Source organism: Macaca thibetana, chromosome 18, assembly GCF_024542745.1.
Source record: "Macaca thibetana thibetana isolate TM-01 chromosome 18, ASM2454274v1, whole genome shotgun sequence".
NCBI lineage: Eukaryota > Metazoa > Chordata > Mammalia > Primates > Cercopithecidae > Macaca > Macaca thibetana.
Window position 1 is genome coordinate 5,135,001 of NC_065595.1, and position 27,088 is coordinate 5,162,088.

Genomic DNA, 27,088 nt, shown 5'->3' on the forward strand with positions numbered 1-27,088 from the left:
GCCACTCAGACAAGTCAGTTCAGAGGTGCAGGATGTGTTCCTGAGTGATAAAATACAATCACATACGAATGAATGCAAAACAAATAAAATCCTCCTCCCAAGAAACTTGGTTCAGTGAACAAAAGCTCCTCCACCTGTTAATTGGAAAACGGAAAGCTTTCCATGATTCACTCTATAAAACATGAAGGCCACAGAAGTATGCTCGGAAATCACAATATTTATGAAATGATACAAAGACAACAGTAGTGGCTAGGAGCATTAATTGCAAGCTCTCTGACAATTCAGATACGATAAAAGTCATTCTAATCTAGTGTAGCAAAGATGAGCACAAATTTGATATGTTTTTTCCTTTCCTAGGGACAAAGGTGGACCTTCTCAGCCAGAAGGAATACCAGCCAACATCATCCACACTTAGAAACTAGCCACAGTTTCTTGTTCCTTAGGGAATCATAATTTGGATTAAATTGTGATATTAATTAATTTGACTAATCCATTAAAGAATCAGTTGACTATGAAATTATTATACAACAAACAGAAATTGTACACATAATACAAGATTTAGAAAATTGTAATAAATGTATTTCAGAAGCGAACTATTCCTAACCTAATATAAATCAAGCATCACATCACAAACCTTGAAAAAATTATTTGCAATTGATTTTTTATGAAGCCTGGGTTATGACTTACACCTCATTTTTCAGAACAGCCTTCTTGGCTACCACCTTACACTCCAATTTAAAACGAGAATGTACACCCAAGTTCACTTCCTTCTTTTGCCCCCTTCTGTTGAATAAGATTTGACAGATATTTGATATTATGAGAAAGTGAAGAAATGAAATCATGTTTAATGTGTAGCTATTATTACAAAACTCTACCAGATACTCTCACTAAATTGCAAAGCTCAAGATATTAAATTACAAACTATGAGAAAACTTGCTCAGAAATAATGCTACTATATTTAATGATAAAAATTTGTGACCGGGCGCGGTGGCTCAAGCCTGTAATCCCAGCACTTTGGGAGGCCGAGACGGGCAGATCACGAGGTCAGGAGATCGAGACCATCCTGGCTGACACGGTGAAACCCCGTCTCTACTAAAAATACAAAAAATTAGCCGGGCGTGGTGGCAGGCGCCTGTAGTCCCAGCTATTCGGGAGGCTGAGGCAGGAGAATGGCGTAAACCCGGGAGGAGGAGCTTGCAATGAGCTGAGATCCGACCACTGCACTCCAGCCTGGGCAACAGAGCGAGACTCCGTCTCAAAAAAAAAAAAAAAAAAAAAAAAAAAAAAAATTTGTATTATACAGTCTTTGTTCTCAAAATAATTCCAGATTTTGTTCCCAATTTAACTTACAAATGTTATAAAATTATCTTAGTTTGATATCGCTAATTGTCAATTTGACATGTATCACGGTTTTTTAGGTATAAATAATATTCTCTTTCCTCAAAAGTTATGCATATTTCTTATACCTGTTTAATTCAAGGGTATAAATTTTAAAAATTACTTTTAAATTTTCTTTTAAGTTATTTTAAAAGAAAAATAAAGCCAGCAGCCTGTGTGTGTGCGCGCGCGTGTGTGGCATGCATCCATGCATATAGATAAACACGGAATGTTTTTAAGAACAGAAAGTCCTGACTCAGCGTTCCTATTCTCTGCCACTATAGGCGCCTGTCCATGCTCCCGCAACAGTGTGTCCTTGGAGTGGAGCAGGAGATGCTTCCCTTACCCAAGCACTGCCATGCGGCTGCTACCCTTTCAGTGCATGTGCTTTGGTGTCTGTTATAGAGCACAGTCTGGATACTCAGAGTTGCACATTCCTTTGCTGATAGACTGCTCTAACTTTTGTTCAAGATGCCCTAATGTTTCTGACAACCTGTACGAGCCGAACATTTCAGCAAGAATTCCAAATGAATGCTAAGGGCACTTTGCATCGTTTTGTTCTGTATTGTTCACTCTTGCTGATTGTGTCCTAAATAATAAACTGTGGCCTCTGGCGATTTTTCTCAGAATGTTTACGATGAGAACTCATTCATCTAAATCTGCTGGCCAGTGGAATAAAATAAATCAAGAATTTCCCAAATATAACAATATTTGTGTTCAGTAGATAATTGATGACTGCAGCTGCACTAATTAAAACCCATCTGAGTTTCATTAATCTTGGTCACCAGTACCAATTGCCATGCTCCACACCTCACGCACAGCCTCGCGCCCTTGCGCTTGGGTCACATCCCGTACTCCCAAGTTTCTCACAATGTAAAATATTTCAAATTAACATAAATAAGTAAAATATACAAATGTGTAACCATTCATGACATTTCTCTAATTTTTAGAATCACGAAAAATAATATAAATGTTTTATATCAGGTAATACTGCCATGATTATACACGTTCTCTGCTTGTTAAAAAAGAAAGAAATGTGTCAGTAACTTGTGGCTCATAGCAGCATGTACAGGAATCACGGGAACTCATGGCAATAATGAAGTGTCTCATAGATCATACTTGCATGAAGCATAAACACTTCCCAGGAACAACTGTACAATTTATACTTAAGAAAAGACATTTGAATAATCAGTCCTATTACAATATCACTGCTAGGAACTGAGTTTATAAAAATACTTTTAAACATTTTCTAAACGTTAATTTATCTTCAAAATGTATATCATGGAGAACCATAGTTTTCCATGCAGACCAAAGAACACCATAAGTAACAGCAGACAAGCACAAAGAATCCTTATCAGGGGAACTATTTTTACTGCCCTCCAGATATACAGTTTGAATTCTAATCACTCATTCATTTAAGAAATATTTATTGAGAGCCTAATGCAGTTTCAGACACTGTCTAATCCAGGTGCTGATGATAACAGCAATGGACAAGCAAACACCAAGTTTCTGCTCTCCTTGAGAGTTCTTTATTAGTGGTTGGAAAAACTGAATAAACATAATATGGAACACGCAGGTCAGTGCCATGAAGAAAAATCAAGCAAATAAGGGGCTGCTATGTGGGTGTGGAGTACTATTTGAGATTAAACAGTCAGAGAAAACTTTTCTAACAGAATAGCATTTGAGCAGAAACTTTAGTTTCTAAAGTATCAGCCTTTATTTGTTATAAACCAAAGAAAAGATTATAAGTAATAAAGTTTTAGGGTTAGTCAAATCCATACATTTAAGAAATAAAAATATTCACTGAATTCATAGATTAGACCCACTGGCATTGGAGTGCATCTGCCATAAGGTGGGGTATGGAAACAGGGGTAGGGGCAAGTGAAAGGAGAAAAAGAGGCAAAGGAGTAGAATATGTGGACAGAACAGATAGAGAAGTATGAATTAAAATGATACCTTGGACATCAATTTAAGAGCTATACACTAAAGCTGAAGAAGTGGCCCATCTAAAGTTTTTAGAAACAAATCAAAGGAAAGAAGAAGAAAATTGGGCAACAATGAAATCTATCCATTAACCATGGAATCAAGTTTCTAAAAAATATCTTGAGTTTTCACCAAAAGATTTAAAACAGTGTTTCACTAAAACATTTAAAACAACATAGACGTGTACCTTTTAGTAAAATAAAAGTGCAAATATGGTAAATATTTGTAGTGTTCAGTGTTTTTAAAATTTTACTGAAAAATCCATTAACTTCCAACAAAAGAAACACAATCAAAGAACCACTGTGCCATTCACCTATTCCACAGCTTCAGGTATAATTTCATGAATGGGGCTATTTTTCCCTCTAATTTTAACATATGGCCTGATAGTCAAAAGACTTTCTTCTGGAAGTATTAGCCTCCTTATGAAAATAAGTTATACTTATTCATTACTAAAAGGTTCAAAAACCAGTAAAAACAAAATGTTTTGTTAGCTTATCTGATATACACCAAATGGAAATCAAACTCTACACAGCCAACTTTTCAATATTCCACAGTGTATAAACAGGAGCTTTCAATCTTAGCATCTTTTCTGGAAGCTGGCATTCATTTCCTCCAGAGGCATGCTACCCACGGTGGTGAGTCTCAGGGCATCTCCTTGGTCTTTCTCAGGACATCACTGGAAGGATGACTGTCTAAGCAGGTACACAGGTACAGGCAGTAATGCACTAAAGACTGAAGAAAACGGAGTAGCAGAGGACATGGCACCGCTACTGTTCTGCTTTGCTCATGGCTGTGAACCCAGGGTCTCAAGGCACAGAGTCTGACAACTCCCCCTCCCCAAGCTCCAAACACACACTTTCCCATCTAAAGAAGATACTCGCGGGAACTGTACAGATGTGGTCTCATTTACACCTCAAAATGCCTCTATAAGGTAAACATTACAACTCCCTTTTAAGAGACGAAAGCTGTGCTTAGAAAAGCAAAGAAATAACTGGGCGCGGTGGCTCACACCTGTAATCCCAGCACTTTGGGAGGCGGAGGTGGGTGGATCACGACGTCAGGAGTTCGACACCAGCCTGGCCAACATAGCGAAACCCGTATCCACTAAAAATACAAAAATTAGCCGGGCGTTGTGGCGGGCGCCTATAATCCCAGCTACTTGGGAGGCTGAGGCAGGAGAATTGCTTGAACCCGGGAGGCGGAGGTTAGAGTGAGCCAAGATTGCACCACTGCACTCCAGCCTGGGCAACAAGAGCAAAACTCCGTCTCAACAACAACAACAACAACAGAAACAAAACTAGCCCAAAGTCACCACAAGAAGTGGCAGTGAAGGAATCCAAATTCACATGACTTCAAATCCATGGTTTGCCACTTCAGTACAATGCAGAATTTTCAAGCTAGAATTGACTGTGAAATAGACTTGATGACCATCTAATATTCATGCATACATCACAAAAACAAAGGCTCAGGATGGTTTAGAAACTTGTCCCAGGGACACAGCTTATGAACATCCTCTATGAAAGTATCCTAAATTCTAGCCAGAGATCTTCTCACATTTATACTGTGGAAACGGGGCAACACTTTGGGTACACAAAAGTATGTCAACGTCAGGAGCAGAAGCGAGAAAAGGATGCTGCTGACCTTATGGCTCAACTCTTGCCCATGTATCTCCAGTGATCAGTGTTATGACTTGAGGAATACAAAGTTTTGCCTACTGAGGTATTTATATAAAAATATAAAATATTTTATCAAATTCACAGTTTGTTATATTTTATTTTCTAGCTTCTACAAAACAATGAAACCAAGATGAGATGTTCACTGAAACCAAGGATTAGACAGCTGAATTCTAGCAACCATCATCTTGCCGACATGCCCATGCAGACATAAAGCATCCAACACAACCCAGTGTTGGCACTGGTCTTACTTCCTGACGTTTTTATGGTTTCATTGTTTCAATTCCTTCAAGAAACTTCAAAACCTTCCAATCAAGTATCACCCAAAAATGACTACGCTGACTTTACTTCAAATCATTGAAAAACTTCCTTAACATCTGAAACAAAAATGTGGTGCAACAAGCAACTGCTCAGTTCTTCTCAACATTTCTCAATTCGTATCATTATTAAGCTGTAGTTTGTGGTCCTCAGACATGTTTCAATGAAATACATAATAAGTCTGGAAAACAACATATGCCTGTGAAAAATCTATATGAGTTCAGATTTGTCATGCTATAAAATCTATGGATTTCAAGGCAATAATTTCAGAAATAAACAAATTTGTAATTAGAAAAAAAGGCATCACTTCTAAATTTAAGTTTACAAAAAGTCTAGCTGAAAAAACTAGTCAGTACACACACACGACAACAGCTGACATGGGAAGAAAAAAAGGTGTGTCTTCAATGAAAGATTCCCAATGAGAAAAGGATAAAAACGCTGTGCTGGGTGGCGGAGGTTTTTTTTGTTTTTCTTTTTTTTAATTTTACCTCATTTTATACATATCATAGAATAAACATGATTATTTTTAAATGACAAAAAATTCTTTAAAGGAAGAGATACCAGATTGGGAAGATACTTCAGATAACTGGAAAAAAACATGGTCACACATTGCAATCTGCTGACAGCAGACATACACACTACACATGTTGTCGACTTTCTCCTTCATTAACCACATGACAAAGCTGCTTTAAAAATACAAGAGAAGGCTATAGGAGGAGGTGCTTCCACCTGTATTTCTGCTGGCAGTTTCTTCCCCGTGTTTGCCAAAAAAGAAAAAAAAAATTAAAAAATCAAAAGTCTTAGTTAAAAAGATGAGAACCAGTAAGATTTTAACTCTTGATGACAATCATGAAAATCTAGACTCTTAAAGCAAAGAGCTTTTGAACTGAAATGAATAATTCAATGATCACAGTTTTGAAGTGGGAAGAGGTCTTTGAGCAAAGATAGGAAGCCAAGTATTCTTCAGCTAAGGCCTGGAGAGAAAAACATGGAGCGGTTGATATGAGGGAAGTGAGACGCATTTAGAGTTAATATTGTTATAGAGGTTTCTGTTAAACACTGTCCCATGTAAACACCCTTCAAAGCTATGTTCCTCAATGTTTATGCTTGTGAATTGTGGGGGTAAATACTGTTTTTCATTATTTTGCCTATTTATTCCTACTAAAGCATGTAAAAAATTAAACTTAAATGTAATTTAAACTCTACTGCGAAAGAAAATAAATTGGTTATTGAGTCTACAAAACTCAGATATCTCTCAGTAGAACATCCTAAGAGAATCACTTTGAGCAAACAGCAAGAGTGCAAACAGGAAAACTTCATGTAAACCGCTTTTTTTTTTTTTGAGACTAAGTCTCACTCTGTCACCCAGGTGGAGTGCAGTGTCACAATTTTGGCTCACTGCAACCTCCCCCTCCAGGTTCAAGTGATTCTCCTGCCCCAGCCTCCCGAGTAGCTGGGATTACAGGTGTGCACCACCACACCTGGCTAATTTTTGTATTATTTTAGTCGAGAAAGCGTTTCACCATGTTGGCCACGCTGGGCTTGAACTCCTGACTTTGTGTTCCACCAGCCTTGGCCTCCCAAAGTGCTGGGGTTACAGGCGTGAGCCATGATGCCTGGCTGTAAACCACTTTTTAAGACAAAATTATTTTTATATTCTCTAAAGGTGTTCAATATTTAAAGGAAGACTTTGATGCCTTAAAAGGCAGTGCCTCATGCCTGTAATCCCAGCACTTTGGGAGGCCAGGGCAGATGCATCACCTGAGGTTAGGAGTTCAAGACCAGCCTGGACAATGTGGTGAAACCCCGCCTCCACTAATACAAAAATTAGCTGGGCCTGGTGGCATGCACCTGTAATCCCAGCAACTCAGGAGGCTGAGGCAGGAGAATCGTTTGAACCCAGGAGGCAGCGGTTACGGTGAGCCGAGATAGCACTACTGCACTCTAGCCTGGGTGACAGAGCAGACTCCACCTCAAAAAAAAAAAAAAAAGATGTTTTAACTAACGTCCCAGTTCAGATATTGTTAGAAAGGGTTTATTAATACAATGCTTTCCAACACTGTATATGGACTGATGCTACTTTAAGCTGTTTGTCAGGATATATTATATATAAAATGATTGAATATCAATAATTTCGAATTCTGTGAGCACATTCTTAATGTTATTCTAAGATTTATAAGATTGTAATAGACCATTTTGAATGTTCACATTTCCTCCTGATTCACTAGAATCTCTCAAAAATAATTTCTTGTGAGGCATGAAGTTAATTAGATACTTAGGGTTTCCTAAAAACCATAAGTTGCACACAAAAGACCCAAGTTGATATAGATTTACTCAAATTTCAACGAATTATTTTACTTAGATTTTAAGTAGCTATATTTACCAGTTCCTTTGCCTGTCTACGGCCTCATTTCCAAGTGTGAGGGATTTTTTTTCCCTATATTAATAACTAATTTACAAAATCAGTTGGTAGCCCAACCATTTTAAAACTAATTTCATTAATTCATCTCAATCTTCAATTATGAATGGATTTACTTATTCTCTGCTATTACGTATTTCCCCAACATTTTTGTAAAAGCACTCTTCATTCAAGATAACACCTTCTGGAAAAATTAGCTCATGCTGTATAGTTAAACTCAGTCTTTTCCTTGTAAAACTTCATTGTATATTTTAGTATTTTCTTCAAATAGATTAGCATTCACTTAAGCTTTTAGTTACAGTGTAATTTGCTTTTGATGATGAAATGACTTACAAATACAATCAAATTATGAACTTTGTAGAATTTTCTCATTTTTTGAAAGCCAACAAAATAAACAACTAAGAAATAAAGGAAATTAAATGGGAATAAAGAGTATTCTTCATTTCTAATGGCTTGCGATATCAATAATCCTTACTATAATGAAAAAGGTTAAGTAATTCTTTTATGTTTAGATGAAAGTCATGTTTTTATAATGCATTTCCAAACTGAAAAGTTGTAGAAGCTAATTCTTGCTATCTCTCCATTACTGGTTTTCAGCAAAAGATACCTCTTAGTAGATTATCTGGTAAATCACCAAACACTGCTGGTTGATTCCAAACATATTTAAAGCAAACATAAACTCAATGTGGAGAACTTTAGCATCACCATCATTTCACAGCACTTTCTTTTCACTTATTAAAAATTTTAATTTATGATGAAGAAATTTAAGGTTGACTAAAATTAAGGAACAATTCTTGCATTCTCTCTGGGATCTCTTTTGCCCTTCTGGTTGCCTTCAAGCCGGGCACCCTGAAGGCAACAGAGCATCCTGTTCTCTTTATGTGGGTCACAGATGGCCTGAGCCACACGCTTTACTCCGGAATCATCAATCAGGATCACTTGGCTCTTCTTCCTTCTGGTATTTCACTTTCAGAACTTGCTTTTCAATCATTAGTTGGATGCCTATGTGCCCTTAGTCTCTTCTTAGGCTGATTTCTCTTCAGCTTATTTAGGGCAGACACATCAAGGATGAGTTTAACATTGAAGAGTCCTTTATTGGTGGCCTTTCAAAACCCTATCATGGCACTCCTGCTGGGCCCCATCATTCCTTAGGACAGGACCTTAAAAAGCATTTTCTTATCTTGTTTTCTCATGGTGTTTCCCCATTTTGATGACTCTAAACATATAATTCTGCATGGGACATTTTTACAAATTTATATTTTAGTGAATTTAAAAATTTTGAAAAACATCAGATTGTGTTTTCAATATTTCTTATAAAAGATAACTACCATTTATATATGTATATAAATATGTACCTTTTTGAGGTACATTTTGAATACAAGTATTAATTTAACTTACTATTTAAAAAGCCATTATCAGATCACTAATATAGCTGCATATTAAATATATCATTCCAACCACTTTAGTCATTCATCATAAACATTTGTGTTAAGGGCATGAACACAGGTATGCAAAGGAGAACGAAATGCGACTTGTGCCTCAGAGAAGAATCTGAAGTCCTGAGGGAAACTGGATTTCCAAGTGGGCAGAAATGCTATGACACAGGGCGCTCCAGCTCACAGAGGCGTTCACCGTCCAACTGCAGAAGCTCAGGGGAGGATTCTGCGAAGCTCATGCCATGGAGAGGAGAAGCAAGCCATGGCGGAAGGACAAGCATGGCTCAGCCAAGGAGAGAAAAAGACTCAGGATGGTGTCAGCAAGCGTGTAGAGTAGGAGGGCAGTAGAGTCAAGGTTGGAGGGGTGGATGTAGACCAGCTAACAATGTTTCGTGGCAGTGCTTGAGATTTGAGAGTATTTATGGCCTAATTGTTTTACATCAATTTCCTGAAATTCAACACTTCCATATACATTTTTAACACCTTAGAAACATTTTTCTAGAGTATATTTCAGGTTTTATGTTTAAACTAAGTTGCATATTTAATAAAGTTGGAATTTTTTCCAGTCATTTACTAAGACATCTATATAAATGTGATTTTATGTAAAATCATACATTTACTATATGAGGTTATTATAAAAAACACAAGTGGAACATGGCTTATCCCTTTAAGGGGCTGCTGTAATGCTGTAAGGTAAGATCTGTGTACTCTTGATAAATTCAGTACATATTTCTTGCATAGTTCCAGCATAAACCAAGGCAGCAGAAAAAGGAAAAAAAAAAAATTCAAAGCAAGATTTTGGGATTCTCCAAGCATAATCTCATTCCCTCCAGTATGAGGTTAAGTTTATAGACACTGTAAATAAATCATAGTATTAAATAAGATCAGATTTGCTAGCCCCATGCATACAAAGCATATAGATAAGAGAATTCTTTCATTGTGCTGTTATCTTCTATAATACACTTTTAATCATCATTTTTAAACAAATGAAAAAGTAAAGATGAAATTGTGGATAATAAGGTATATTTTTGTTCATTTTGTTTTAAGAGAAGATATATGTCTCCACTGGAATCAAATTTGTGTTAAGGTAAAAATTATGCAATTTTTCATTTTTAACTATGCAATCTTAATATGACTGAATAAATATAAATGATCTAGAAACTTAGGAAGTTTCGAACTTATATATGTTTTATTTATATAAGTATTTGGCTTAATAGGGTTAGTTTCCAATGAAGATGAAGCAGGAAGTGCTCAAAAAGTAATTAAGAGAAAATACTATAAAAAATAGAAATATAAAACACATACACCCAATATACTCATTCGTCAAAGTATTTTTGGTTAAGCATTACTGTATCTCGTGCAGGAAGCTCAACTCCTTAAGTGGATGGATGTCAGAAACATACCTACATCTACAGAGTCCATGAAAAATTAGTATTAAATAGCACAGAAGGGCCGGTCATGGTGGCTCATGCCTGTAATTCCAGCACTTCGGGAGGCCAAGGCGGGCGGGTCATCTGAGCTCAGGAGTTCGAGACCAGCCTGGCCAACAAGGAGAAACCCTGTCTCTACTAAAACTACAATTAGCCGGGCATGGTGGTGCATGCCCCAGCTATTTGGGAGACTGAGGCACGAGAATCACTTGAACCCGGGAGGCAGAGGTCGCAGTGAGCCGAGACTGCACCACTGCACTCCAGCCCAGGCAACAGAGCAAGATTCTGTCTCAAAAAATAATAAATAAATAAATAAATAGCATAGCCGAAAGAGAACAATATAGTATATAAAATAAGCAAACATTTATCTAAATAGCACACTCCACACGTCAAAGAAAATGAAAAGGAATCACAGAGACACACAAAAATCACTAAGGAAAAACTTCCAGGGTCAAAAAGACATCACTGTTTTTCAAAAATAAACTAATGACCTAACAAGGAACAATATGAGGACAGAAAGAAATGCAGCTGAAAGCATCAATATGAACAATATTGTTACTTCATTAAGTGTCATAGATCACTATGAAAAAGATTTAAATACAGTAGTAAGAATTTAAAATTTTTTGAAATGCTTTGTTTTATGAAATAATTTGCTTCAAATATGAGAAGTACACTTAACAATGTTATAATGGAGTTTCAAAGAGGCTGTAAATTTATGGGCCAACACAAAGAAAGTGAAATTGGCTACTGAGTTAAATCAAAGATCCTTTTATTAGGCACCTGTCACTTCTACCACATTTGCTAAGTGGTGCAGGCAATTTAGCCATGAATAAGGTAAGCAAGGTCTGAAAGAGTCTATAGTCTAGATCCAACAGAATAAAAAAATCTTATGTAACCTTTCCAAAAATTATTAATGCATAAATGTCTGACCAAAATAACACAAAGATCAAAGAAATCTAAATCATGCAAGATTAAGCTATCTTAATCCAATCTTAAGAATAAGGATTATGAATCTCACCTCAGGAACCTAATATAAAACTGTAATCCAAAGTGTAAATTTTCACGATTAAAAAAAAAGTTCACAATTTTAGGACTGCAACATCAGTAACAGGGTACAAACATAGGAGATAACATAAAGGATTAATAGCTCCTAATGACGCTGGTATTTTTACAAAGCAAGCTGGATACTTGAGTCTAGGGATAACCCAGAAGACTGATTATACCTCTTTTTCACGAGTCTCATCACTGAATTTCCTAAAAATCTATGCAGATGGCTCAAATTCATCAGTGTTGCTCTAAAACAAAACACACACACACATATCCCTTTCTCTCTTAGTACCTGGCATAGAAGCCTTGAAATGATTCTACAATTAACGTCATTAACAACAACCTTTCAATTCATTTATTCACTAAGGGCCCTTTATGCACCAGTCACTGTGGTGGGCACTTGGGTGAACATGGTTAATAAATAGCAAAGAAAAATTCATAAATCATACACTTACATAGCATGTTTAAAAATAGTAAGTGCTACTGGAAATAACAGAGCAGGGTGAGGAGGTTTGGGAGTACCTCCAACTTTAAATTCAACAGTAAGGACACGCCTCACTGAGAAGGGAAATGGTAAGCAAAGGGATGAAGGGCAATGATCAGCTGTGACGGTGACATGGTGGTAACAGTTAACAGCCCCTCTGAGGCTGGAGGTGGAGTAAGGAACTAATCTGCAGTGGTTGCCGATTTCTATGGTGAAAAGGCTCCCACCGTGGCCAATTTCAGCCTACGAAAAGAATGGCAACCAGTTCACAAAATTCCTTGAAGTTTAAGAACTGGCCCATTTTGTAAGAGCTGGTTTCAGCTCATTACTACGTGACAAAATCTGGTAAAGCAATAATCCAGATAGTAAAGGGCACTGAAGAGGGGGCACGCCTTGCAGAGGCCAGCACACCGGAGCAGTGCGGGAGGGAGAGGGCAGGTGAAAGGTGAGAAAGCGCAGGTGAGAGACTTCATCACTGGGTTTTCCCTGAGAGAACTGAGGCACCAGGGAAGAGCTCTGTGCAAATGAGTTATGTGTTCTCACTTTCAGCGTCAATGTGTCTACCAAACTGAGAAAAGATCCCATGAGGTAAGATGGATGAGTTATAGGAGGACTAATTAGGAGACAACTGGAATAATTCAAACAGATAACTGTAGTGATGAGAAGCTGTAAAATTCAGAATCTATTTTGAACCTGATAGATAGGATGTGAGCTATGAGAGGCAGAAGTCCAGGATAACTGCAAAGGCTATGGCCCATGTAAACGGAAAGATGGTGATCTCATCAAGTGGGACAGGAAAGTCTACAGCCAGGTGTGGTGGGGCATGCCTGTAGTGCCAGCAACTTGGGGAGCTGAGGTGGGAGGAATGCCTGAGCCCAGGAGTTCAAGGCCAGCATGGGTAACAAGCAAGATCTATCTCAATGTTCCAAACTAAAATAAAATAAAATCTGTAAGAGGCAAGCACTTGTGGATTGGGGTGGGAAGGGTGCTGAGGTGGCGAAGAAGAAACGAGTTTTTCCACTTGGACAAATTAAATTTGAGATGCCTATTAGACATCGGCATGGAGAGACTAAATCAGCAGATGGAGATATGACCTGGAGGTTTGGGAGAAAAGTCTGGCTGGAGATCAACAACTTGGGGGTTCTTGGCTCACAGAGACCACTGACAGCCATAGCACTGGGTAAGACCCCTAAGAAAGTGAGGCAGACCTGGGACAGGCCAAAGACTGAGTCCTGCACCTTCCAGAATGAAGGGTGTGTGCAGAAGAGGATGAACCAACAAAACAGACTAGAGAAGGAGTTACTTGTAAGGTACGTGAAAGACCAAGAAAGTGTGGTTTCCTGAAAGCCATGTGTATATTGAAGAGGACAGAATCTTCCCAAAGTCTTCATGTTTCCAACTTCCTACTGCACAGTTCTAAAGTAAGAGTATTGGTCTAGAATGTCAGATCTCTGCCCAATCTAATATGCCAGGGCTGACGATGTTCAAGTGGACATTAAATTTCCACACAAAACTCAATTTGAAAAAGAAGAAATTCTTCACTTGCTTCCTTAGGTCCTCCTCCTCGCTTTATAGAGTCTAACAGTATTTTCTGACTCTTCCTGGTATCCATAAGTAAATATTACTATGACTAATGTCATTCCCTATTCCCTCTTCTATTCCTTAATTTATTATTAACTCCCATAATCTCTTGGTAAAATCTTCATAAATGTATTCTTTCAATACATACACACGACACTTTTAGATACCTACAGTATGGGTATCTGAAAGTGTGGGTATCCACACTGCTTAGCAACTGGCAATGCATTTTCAATGGATTCTCATCAGTTACATTTAGTAACCTGGAGAGACTATAGTCCCAAGTTACTCAACCAAACACAAATCCAGGTGTTTCTCTAAAGGTATCTGTAGATGTGCTAACAGCTGAAATCAGTTGCCTTGAGGAGAGGGACATTATCATCTTCTGTAATCTGAACGAGGCTCCTCCAATCAGATGAAAGGCCTAAGAGCACTGCTAAGGTTTCCATAAGGAAGAAAAAATTCGCATGTAAACTGCAACATCAGTTCTGTCCAAGAATTTCCAACCTGCTCATCAGATTTCAGACTTGCCTAGCTACCCCAAAATCGCATAACACAATTCCTTATAATAATAATAAATCTCCAGTGTGTGTGTATGTACCTTCTACTGGTTCTGTTTCTCTGGAGGAACCCTGACAGATACTCTATGTTCCTCTAATAGTAACTAATTTAATAACTTTGAATGTACAATGGCAATTGTTTTCCCTACTAATAGAGATGTGCACCAATGAAATTATTTCTTAAATACAGTAATAAAGTCCAAACTACAACTCTCAACTACATTTATCAGCATGATACATAAAAGTATAAATACAATAGATAAACAAGAAATTGTCCCGGTTACTTTCATCAAAATTTTAGGGTGTGTCTTCAAGCATTTAATACAGCTGTATTTAGAGATATATATATATTTTTTCTTCTCAAGTCCAACTTTGCAGGCAATGTACTCAACAATAGTGAAATTAATGGCACAAGAAACAGAAGTACAGAAATTTTAAATCATTTAAAATAGATAACTCCTAGATAATCAATAATGAAAAAAAGATGATTGATGCCTGCAAAACAGTTTGAAATGATACATAAAAGCATCTAAAAGATGATCTCCATTTGAAATGAGACAAAAGAATCTGAAGCAATCAATCTGTTTAACTCAAGTAACCCAACATATACTCATTTGATTCACTAAGGAATTCCGATACCTACAGTGTACTGTGGAAAAAAACTATGCTTTATATATTAGAGCTCACTGCCAATTATCGTGAATTAAAATAGCCAAAACAACGCAATGCAAAGAGAACTTTTAATAAAGTACATACATAAATTTTTTTAAAAACTTTGAATACCTTACCATAAAAGTGAAAACAGTTCTGCTGTAAATCTTCCTAGAAAGAACTTTCAACATAGTTGTCTAGATTAGAATGTAGATATGAAAAGAGAGAGGGAAATGAAGAAAAGAAGAAGACCACAGTGGCATAAAACCAAACCATCCTATAAGGAGTGGGGCAGAGTAAACGCTTCACAGGCACCGACATCAAGTTATCAGCGGAGGAACACAGGACGCATTCTAACTGTACATTGAACTTTGTACAGGACGGACATTCAGTGGCATGAGGTCCTCGGGTCCCAGGATATAACTGTAGGAATCACAGCTTCATATCGGAAGATGCATTTTTTAATAGACTCTCCCTAAACACCTGTCTAAAAATATATTCTTGGGATGGCAGATGGAAAAGTATAGAAATGGAAGCATGTATTTTAAGGAGTGGGTAGAGAGGAAAACAAGAGCTGGAATATACCTGTTTAATATTTAGAAACAACAGGGTTAGAAATACAACAAATATGAAAGTAACTGCCAATGTGAATAATCGATTGTAGAAAGAATACATAATATCTGTAAGTAATAATGTTGAAAAAATATAGTGAACAGTAAAGGGAGACCTGGACTAGTTTTGTGTAATTTTTAAAGTTACACAAATGGGCCAGGCACAGTGGTCACACCTGTAATCCCAGCACTTTGGGAGGCCAAGATGGGCAGATCGCTTGAGCTCAGGAGTTCAAGATCAAACTGGGTAACATGGTGAAATCTTATCCCTACGAAAAATACAAAAATTAGCTGAGCGTGATGGCAGGCACCTGTAAGTCCCAGCTACTCGGAAGGCTGAGGTGGGAGGATTGCTTGAGCCCAGGAGGTGGTGGCTGCAGTGAACGAGATCAGGCACTGCAGCCTGGGTGACACAGTGAGACCCTGTCTCAAAAAAAGAAAAAGTTACATCCAAAAGAAAAATTAAAACTCCATAAAAGAAAAAAAAAGTCCTTCAGCAAAAATAGGCATTAGAATTTCTAGTATTCAGAAAAATTTAAAATGTTCAATGAGTGCATGTTGCTTTTAGCATCCTGATGAATAATATTAGAAGTGATTGATATTTCACCTTGTTTTAAGGTAACAATAACAAGATATCAGTATATTACCGGTACTAACAGGCATTATCATTTCACACCTAGTATTGGATTTTTTTTTTAACGTAAGCCTCACTGAATGATCTCTCTCCAAGTAATTTGTATGTGACTCTTTCTATATTGTTCCATTCTTTAGAATGAAAATAAACTAGTAGGTTTATACCATGATCATCAACATGTTATCTGGTCTTGAAAAGCAGTAAAGCGAACAAAAGGGGGATATTCTATAGAGCTTATTTTCCTTCAGAAAAGGATGAACCCATTTGAAGAGTAAAATTCCTGCAAGCTTCCCTGTAGTGACCATTTATCAGACAGTCACGTGTAAGTACACTTTCAACACATTTAACAGTAGGTTTTATTCTCCCAGGACATGTTGAGTACATCTGGAAATAAGAATCTTTAATTGTCTTTTGTCCCACTATTTATCCTCAGGAAAATGACCTCTTCTGGAAGGAAATTCAAAATCTACCGTGGACAGCCTTCTGCAGCAGCACGTTTCTACCTGAGTCAAGTTGGTAAAGGGCCTCGTCGCTGATCTTCGATCCCAAATAAAAGCTTCCCCAGGACAAGTGGGGTCAGTGGGTGATCCATGCAGAGGAACCACCTACTAGCTCTGCAGCTCCGAGCAAGTTACTCAGTCTGGTCAAGCCACAGTGACGTCACCTCTAGAATGCACATGATAACGATGATTTCTAACTCACAGGCATGTTGTTAGGATTAAATGAAACAAAGCATTCCACAAAGCCCCTGATGAAGCCAGCCTGGCCTCGGCATGCTCTGAAGCAATGATAGTTACCTTTACTGTAACTCAGATGGTTTATTCATCCAACACCTAAGGAGATCTGTAAAAAATGAGGAAGGTTGGAAACGGAGGCATGGACCCTCCTCTGAGTCAGTGACAGTGGGCACAGGGAAGCTGCAGGGCAAAGCCCAGGCCAGATCTGGACCCGTGCCAGAAAAAGGAAATGAGCAGCACGCTGTGCGCTGGGGGAGCAGGGCTCACTCTGGAAGGGCAGCAGGCAGGCATTCCCCAAATACACCCAGAGCAGCTCCCTGCAAACAAAGGAAGAGTAAAAGGCAAGGCCTGGGCAAACAGTGGTAGAGTCCACCCCTAACACCAATACAGAAGGTAGGGGGGATTTTAAACATGTAAATAAAGGTAACTGTTACAAGGGCCCCATGGAGGAAAGGGGAGAGGGCAGAAAGGTGGATAAGAGGCAGCGATCACAGAGTGTGAGATGCTGAAGAGTGGCCAAGGGGCTTTGAGTTACAGGCTCCTGAAGTTTTATGCTCAAATTCTCTGAATAAATGTGCATGACTAAATATTTTCTTCAAGTTTTAACCTATTTTTTTGCCTTCATTTAAAACTTCTTAACCCCTTATGTAATACTGGGTCCCAAGAAGCTTCTCGAAGCACACATCTAATTATGCCCTAATTTCCTGCCTCTTTTTTTGTTTTTTTCCAAAAGTGTCCCTTATCCCAAAGGAGCCCTTCTCCACCATCTCCTTCACAAGCCTGCGATACATTCTGCTGTAACTAAACTGCAGCAGGTGCTACTGGTCCTTGCTTGCACCAACCAGCATACCCTTACCTGTGAGCTGATCTCACCTGTCTCCTAGAATGTCAGCTTCCTGAAGGCAGGCTCTCCCTCACTTTCATATTTACAATTTTATTTCCTAGTGGGGCTAGCACTGTTCTTAGCACCAGAGAAATTAAACACTGGTTGAGCAAATTTACAGATTTCTCTTCTTGCCTGAAAATATACCTACAGTCAACTCTGGACACATTTTCCCTCTCCATTTACTTACACACACACACACACACACACACACACACAAACACACACACCCCTCTGTCCAAGACAAAAACTCACATACTCAAAATTTTCCTTCTACCACAAGTTTACTTCTTTATCCCTAACAAATAAAATCCTAGACTTAAAAGCTTCAATGTGTTCTTATGCAGCAAAATCTCCCATATCTTGCCACCATGGGCACAGTTTATATTCTATTACAGCAGTCACACATTACACATCCATCTCAACTGCACACCCTCAGAGGCAGGGACCAGTTCACCAACTTTACACCTTGTGCAGCATTGAACACTGGGCCTTCTGTGCAGGTGGCTCAGGCAATGCTCAGTGAACTGAATGGTCTTCCCTTCCAATAGTGAGAGAGAAAGTGCCATGAAGGAAAATCACTTTAAACTATTGGACCTGGTATGTGAGTCTGCCACACTCTGATGGTGTGGTCAGATGTCTGCCTTGATGCAGAGCTATAAGCGTGGGTTCGAGACAACCAGGGTTTGTTCTGGTAGCTGTTTCCCAGATCAGGGAAAAGACTGTGAGCTGGAAAGTGGCCTAACCTGCCTACCACAGAACCCTGGAATGTGGAAGGACAGCTTTCAGTGGGAAGCTCTTTGAGGTTGATGTGGTCAACAGAAGGGGGAACTTGCCTCCTATCTATCTATATCTTCAAAGGTTATCATCCTCAACTCTGTACAAGGATACTGCCAGAAATCTAAGAGGCAAAAAGGAAAGCAAAAGTCACGATAGAAAGAAAGAAAAGTGGCAGAAAGTCATGTTTGATCCAAAGATCAGTCAAAGCCAAAGTCATACTGGTGAACTCTGAACTCTGGAAGGCATCTAACGGCGTAAAGGCAGCCTGTGGTTAGCCCAGCAAGCTAAGCAACCCATTTGCACTATTGCTTGTGTCTGAGAAGAGTGGGGCACTGTGTTTCCTGTATCTGTGAACTGCCCACCTCTGCACCAGTGGTCAGCCTGTGGGAAGGAAGAGTGCCACTTTCTGGTGGGTGCAGAGGCCATCAAACATATCTGAGTGGCTTTGTGCAGAAGTTTTCATGTATGATTTGTTCTATGGAAATATGAATCATATCCTCCTGGTAAGACAAAGACCTTCTGAAGGAGGCCTGTTCATCTAGTCTGGAGTTATTTCTAGATCATCAGAAATGCTGACAGAGGAAAGGCTAGATAGCAAAGCTCTGACAGAGACTCTCAAAGATGTCTATACTAAATTGTTCCAACAGGTTCTAAGGAGAGTGGCCAAGTACCAAAATAAAAGACGAATTACAGATTTCTTCACACCCAGATCATCCCATTTTTCTCGACATAAAGTAGCTAAGAAGTAAAGGAATTGGGTCATGCTGCAAGAAGGCCCTATGGGGCCAATTTTTTCCCCTAAACTGAACAAAAATAGAGAATAGTGTCTAAATCAGCTGTGACAATTTTATCCATATTGTGAGCAGGATGCCATGATCTACATTTGCAAGCTGGTTCAAAGACATTCATCTGTGCCACATAAGGGTTAATCGGTTATTTTGTTTCACTGCTACTGAACGTGAACGAATGAGAGAAAAGTATATACAACAAAGTTTGATAAAGGTTAGATTTTTCAAAAAACTTTAGGATTTTATTCTAAGCAAAGTTAGACTATTTTCAGAAAAATTAGAAAATTAAAAGTTCTGATCCATGTAAACTCAAGATGTACATATGCAGCTACACAATCCTTTGCAATCTCCACTCTGGTGTCTAAAGGCTTCTCAGTATTAAGTGCTCAAAAAGGAATATGAGATCCTGCCCCCCAGTTCCCAAACTTGCTTTTCCCCCAGCCTCGCCATCTTGGTAAAAGGAACTACCATCCACCTACTGCCATTCTAAGATTCCCAAGCCATCACCATAGCTCTGTCCCCACTGCCACCATCTGGCCCAGATGGACAGCCAGAGTGAACTTTCAAAGGATAAACAAGATCTTAAACCTCTGTTTCCTATTCAACTGAAAACACAACATAAAGCCCTTAAGTCCCGTGCCAAGGGCTACAGGACCTGAGCCTTGCTTACCTCCCTCTCAGCACCCTCCCATCCCCCTCACTCTGTGTGTCCACCACAGAAGTCTGCTTTCTGTGCCTGGAACTCCACAGGCTCAAGTATGCTTCCCAGCCTATCCACTTGCACCTCTGTGCAGTGCTGGCACCTTTGCATCCTGCAGGTCCCTCTCAAAGGCCAGAGCCTCATCGAAGTCGTTCTTGACAATGCAATAAAAGCAGTGTCACCTCCAGCACCATCTCATTCATTACACAGTTTGATTAACCGAAATTACTTCTCTACTCATTTGCTTACCTGTTTATGTGCTATTTCCCTAGTATTAGAATTTAATCTCTCTAGAGAACAGGAATCTGGTCTTTCTCATTTTTAACTGTGTCCTCAGCACCTACAGTGGTGCCAAGCTCATCCCTGCTGGCCCTGCAACAGCTGCTCGGAGAGACTGTGCTGTTCTGCCTTGTGGTTGGAACGTGGACCAAGTCCGGTTCCTTGCTGTGTAATCTATTCAGAGGTGTTCTATCTGGCTTCCAGAATGAAATTCAGTTTGTCTCCTCATGCTACTTGTGGCCCAAAATGCCCCAACTATCCTGAGGGAACAGCAAATATATAGAAAGCTTGTGTTCGCGATCATGGAACAGCACTGGTGGAGGTGGAAACAGTAATCCTCTTCTTCCCGCCCCATTGCTTTTCCTTACTTTCTCCCTCCTTTATCCCAGTAATTCCTTTTCCATTGACAGTTTAAAAAATCAATAAAAATAACAATAAAAAATAAACAGCACATTTTAAGATGTTACTTTAGACATACATGACAGCTCCATGGAAAACGTGGTGTGTGTGTTGCACATATGTAAGAAACAGGTCACAAAGTCACAAAAGACAATCCACTCAACGATAGTAACCTGTTACTACTGATGAAAGTTCAGAAGAAATTACCCTAAGTAAAATCTACAACTGTAAGATTCAAAACTATTCAGTTTCCCAAGGACTTTTTAAATCTTACTACACCTTCAACGATATCATCATATTTGAAATCAACTTAAAGTGGGTGCGGTGGCTCATGCCTGTGAGCTGAAGAACTCAGGTGAGCTCAAGACTTTAAGGCAATCGGGAGCTATAATCATACTACTGCACTCCAGCCTGGGTGACAGCGTGAGACCCCATCCCCCCAAAAAAAAAAAAGAAAGAAAAAAAAACCCAACTTAAATAGAAATCATATTTCATACATTCAGGCAGCAATTTCCTGACCTAGATACTCTTAAGGTTGCTTCCCTCACGCATAACTAGAGAGAATGTCAAAATCAACGCATCCCAAGGTGGATCATTTTACAAGATAAATCTGACTGTCTTACCCACCTTGGAGAAGTAAAGCACATGAGCACTATGATCAGAAAAACATGAGCTCAAAAATCTCATTGTTGCCACTTAATATGGGTTACTGAAAAGGCACGCAGCCTCTCGGAGCCTCAACATCTTCTGTGAGACAGGAAAATCAAGCCTCAGGGTGTAGAAACCCAGCACAAACACACTCAGAGTTTAGTGAATCATCTTCCCACGTGAAGACTCTCCAAGTGCTCACCTTGATTGATCAAGCCAAGAGAAGTGAAGTATTTTCACAGCACCTATGCTGCATGTTACAAACCTTAGTGTAAGGTGTAAGTCCAGACGGACAGTGGACTTGTCAGAGGCAGCCACGAGAGAACTGCCAGGAGCAGGGCAGGTGGCAAAGTAACCGTGGCCAGGGCTGCAGCACATGGAGGGTGGGAGATAAAGGGCATCAGGAGCATAGGGAGCCCCCCACGCACACGGTGGCACACAGCAGGGGTGGGGGTGGCATGTGGCATCAGGTATATGGAGAGGTCCCCACACTCAGGGTGATGCACAGCAGGGCAGGGGGAGGGGGACACGTGGCATCGATGGATGGGAAGGCAGCATCATTCACATTAGCCAAAAGGTGGAAGCAAACCAAGTAACCACAGATGGATGAATAAATAAACAAAATGTGATATTTACACACAGTGTAATATTATTCTGCCTTAAAAAGGAAGGAAAGACTACCGCTGTACAACAAAGCTTCACCTTGAGGATATTATGCTATGTGAAATCAGTCAGGAACAAAAGGACAAATAATATATGACTGCACTTACGTAAGGTTCCTACAATTGTCAAAATCATAGACACGGAAAGTAGAATGGTAGATGCAAAGGGTGGGGTGAAGGAAAAAAATGGAGAGTTACTGTTTAAAGGATACATAGTTTCCATTTTGCAAGAAGACAACAGTTCAAGAGATGGATAGTGGTGATAGCTGAGAAATCACGTCAAGGTACTTAATGTTGAACTGTACACTGAAAAATGCTTTTAATCAAACAAAAGGAAACCACTGTATCATAGAGATGCCTTTACTCCTATGTTTACTGCAGTGCTATTCACAACAGCCAAGATATGCAGTCAACCTAGGTGTCCAACAGCAGAAGAATGGATAAAGAAAACATGGTATATACATACACAATGAAATACTATTCAGCCATCAAAAAGGATGAAATCCTATCATTTTTGGCAATATAGATGGAACTGGAGGACATTCCCTTAAGTGAAATAAGCCAGGAACAGGAAGTTATAAACACTGCATGTTCTCACTCGTATGTGGATGCTAAAAATGTTGATCACATAGAAGCAAAAAGTAGAACAGAGGATATGAGAGGCTGGGAAGGGGAAGGGGAAGGGAGGGATAGGGAGATATTGGTTAAATGACAAAAAATTACAGCTCCATAGGAGGAATAAGTTCTAGGGTTAGATACCACTGTAGGATGACATTTAACCATAATATATTATACAGTTTCAAATAGCTAGAAGGAAGAAACTGAATGTTCCCAACACTAATAAATGATAAATGTTTCAGATGATGGACATACCAATTACACTGAGCTGACCACCATACATTATATACATCACAACATACATTATATACATTACACAACACATTAGATACATCACATCACACACCATACATTAGATACATCACACCATACATTATATACATCACACCATACACCATACATTATATACATCACACCATACACCATACATTATATACATTACACCATACATTATATACATCACACCATACATTATACACATCACACCATACACCATACATTATACACATTACACCATACATTATATACATCACACCATACACCATACATTATATCCATCATACCACACACCATACATTATATACATTAAACCATACACCATACATCATATACATTACACCACACATTACATACATTACACCATACACCATACATTATATACATCACACCATACACCATACATTATATACATTACACCACACACCATACACTATATACATTACACCCTACATTATATACATTACACCATACACCATACATTACATACATTATACATACATACACCATACATTAACCAAAACAACACTATGGGCCCTATGTACAAACATTATTTGTCAATTAAAAAAATTAAATCTGGCTAGGTGCAGTGGCAATCCCAGCACTCTGGCAGGCTTAGTCGGGCAGACTGCTTGAGCCCAGAAGTTCAAGACCTGCTTGGACAATATATCAAAACCCCGTCCATATTGACAAAAAACAAACAAAAATTAGTCAGGCTTGGGGGCGTGCTCCTGTAGTCCCAGCTACTAGGGAAGGTGAGGTGGGAGGACCGCTTGAGCTGGGAGGTCAAGGCTGCCGTGAACTATAATCACACTACAGCACTGCAGCCTGGGCAACAGAGCAAGACCTTGTCTCAAAATAAGTAAATAAGTAAATAAATAAATAAATAAAGTAAAATAAAATAATCTTTAAAAAGGTTAACATGGTAAATTATATGTGGGTATACATTAGTTTGCTAGGGCTGCTGTAACAAAATACCACAGACTGGGTGGCTTAAACAACAAATATTTTCTCCCAGTTCTGAAGGCTGGAAGTCCAAGACCAAGGTGTCATTAAGGTTGGTGTCTCCTGAGGCCTCTCTTCTTCAGTTGAGGATGGTCACATTCTCACATTCTCATACGCACGTGGTCTTTTCTCTGTTCTCATTCCCTATCATCTCTTCCTCTTTGTACAAGGAAACCAGTCCCATCAAAATAGGGTCCCTCCCTTATAAACTCATGTAACCTACTACATTGACCACTGTAAAGGCCCTGTCTCCAAATACAGTCACAATGGGAGTTAGGGCTTCAATGCAGGATATTTGGAGAAACAACTGAGTCCATAACAATGTAATTCATCACAATTTTTAAACTAAAAAGTTTGTAAATTAAAATAAAAGCCTCTCTTAGGTGAAAGACTAGAATCAGCAGTTTTTTAAATGTGATCCAGAAACCTCATCCTCTTAAAGGTGCTATAAAACCTAATATAAAAAAGCAAACAAAAAGAAATCTAAAGCAATAATTATCATTCCAGAGTGTTTTTGTCTCTACTCCTGGTAGCAAGCCTCATCCTTTAAAATTATTTAATTCCTGGGGCAGATTTCCTTCAATCTGGGCTCAAAATTTAGTGACGCCTATACTCAAAACACTAAATCTCTGTTCCCCCTCACCCAAATTAGAGCTACAGAAATGCTGAACATTGCTTTGAAAGTCTCTGCCCACTTTCTTTTCAAGAAAGTCAAATCGAGATCTGGGAGTTGCTATCCAAGATCTTATAAACAGGTAAAGTTAGAATGGATTAATCAAACTACGACAACTAAGAGAAATTAAAATTGGGGGTTTTTGATTATACAAAGGGAATTCACAGGTTAATAACAGTACTAACCATTTACTGAGTGCCTATTACAAATGATTCTACATTACTAAACATAGTGCATTTGATTATAGGCTACTCAGAAAAGCATAAAGCAAAAAATTAAAATGATGGATAAACAGCCCATCGTCAAAAGACCATGTCTATTTAATTTTAATATTTTATGTTGTGTGTCATGTGACAGCTCTTTTTATTTTATGTAAATGTAAAGATTAGAATTAAGCTATTAAAATGTGGAACATGAAGAATTTCCCCATGTAATTAAGTATACTTTGAAAATGTGGGCCGGGTGCGAAGGTTCACACTCGTAATCCCTGCACTTTGGGAGGCCGAGGCGGGCGGATCACGAGGTCAGGAGATTGAGACCACAGTGAAACCCTGTCTCTACTAAAAATAGTCCTACTCAGGAGGCTGAGGCAGGAGAATGGTGTGAACTCGGGAGGTGGAGTTTGCAGTGAGCCGAGATCGCGCCACTATACTCCAGCCTGGGCGACAGAGTAAGACTCCATCTCAAAAGTGAAAAATAAAAATAAAAAAATAAAATAAAATAATGTGCTTTTTAAGTTGCTGTCCACTGGTCCCCTGTTTAACCAACATAACATGTGGGGGTCTTTCCATTGTGTCTGATTTGGCAGTTATAGACAAGGAGGCAGAGGTGGAGGGGGGAGGAGGGTTAGCACTAAGGCAGCAAGTACTATGCTGAGAATTTATATTCACTATTTCACTTAACCATAATCCAATAAGGCAACAATGAAAATTAACCCCTTTTATGCATTAGGAAAATAAAATCAGAGAGGTGACATAACTCGCCACAGATAACCCACTAGTAAGTATCACACTGGTATTTAAACTTGGGTCTGTTTCACTACAAAGACTGTGCTCTTAATACAGGCACAGAAACAGCTTTTTTAAAAAAAAGTGCAGTGAGACATATAAAAACGGAAACGTGGCTCCTACTCTAGGTTTCTGAAAGAGGTTTTCTAGCATACACCAGGAACAGCATAGAATCAGCAGAACTTTCTAGCTATATAGTGGTGGAAAGAACAGGTTCCCATAAGCAGTGATAAAAACAAATGAATGCTTCTGATAGAAATTCGTCGTTATTTTAATGGACTAACTAAAAAACTCCATCTACAAACGTTATTCATTCAGTAACTTGGGAGTATTTTTTCAACTAATTGATTTTAGCAGCCTTGTCAGATATAAATCTGGGTAAAAGGAAGACCCTTGTCCAGCAGCGGAGTAACAGCTATGTGGAAACCTCTCCCGGCCACAGCATTGCTAACTCGGCTGAGAAAACGAGAAAAAGCCTGGCAGTGAAGGCGGCCTCTGCTCTTGTCGAGGCCCCACTGAAGCAGCCAGTAAGGCATAAGGAATATCCAGGTATCTCCAGGGGAAATGTGAAACATGAAAATTAGGAATGCCAACAACTTTCTGTGCCTCTCATCAAAGCCAACCAGAAGTCAACAGATTAATGTATTAAGAATCTCACTCTGGTTGTCCCAGTTACCCAAAAATCTAGGAAGCCAACCTGAACTGGCCGCGAAGGAAGCAGAACAGTGGAAAGGAGGGTACAGAATGGAGCAGAAAGGCAGTGCAGAGGCAGCAGTGGCCCAGGAGAAGGGGCACCTGAGTAACGAGGCTGACCGGCAGCACCAGAAATCAGCTACGTATAGGGTTATAAAACAAACGATGAACAAATATTAAGTATAATGTAAGGTAGAGTTCATCTCCTCACAGATGGGAGGTACAAACAAACATGGGAGGGCTAAAGGCTAAAATCAAACCTGTGAGGTCGGATCAGAATTGGAATTGGTGGTATTAGTGTGACCTAACGGCTGTCAACACATGAAGACAGACTTAGAAATACACACAGATGCAAATGTGTGCAAACCTGGCAGCTCTGTCTACTAAGGGGTCCTGGAAACAGTGACATCCAAGCAGCCATAATGATCTCTTAGCATCTGATGTTGGTTTCTAAATGCCATTGTCTACTAAAAGGAAACAGGGCTCTTTGGAGAAATAGACAATTCCAGGGCTGGGTCAAAGAAATAACAAAATAGGCCTATGATTTCCTGTTTTGACAGCAAAGAAAGAAGTGCTTAAAGAATGATAAAGACACATCAAAAGGACACGTGAGGTGACTTGATGAGGCTCCCATATGACAAATCCGGGATGATGGAGCATCAGAAAAAAAAAAAAAAAAAAAAAAAAGGAATGGAGTATAACTCAATGAATAAAACAAAAAATGATGAGCGCAAACTGA

At 39.1% G+C, this 27,088-nt stretch overlaps 1 protein-coding gene across 4 annotated transcripts in view; it reads right to left on the minus strand.

Moving 5' to 3' along the window:
- The window catches only part of ZNF407 (zinc finger protein 407), a 460,325-nt gene that overhangs the window by 216,248 nt on the left and 216,989 nt on the right, over positions 1 to 27,088 (minus strand). The gene's annotated exons all lie outside the window — the stretch shown is intronic.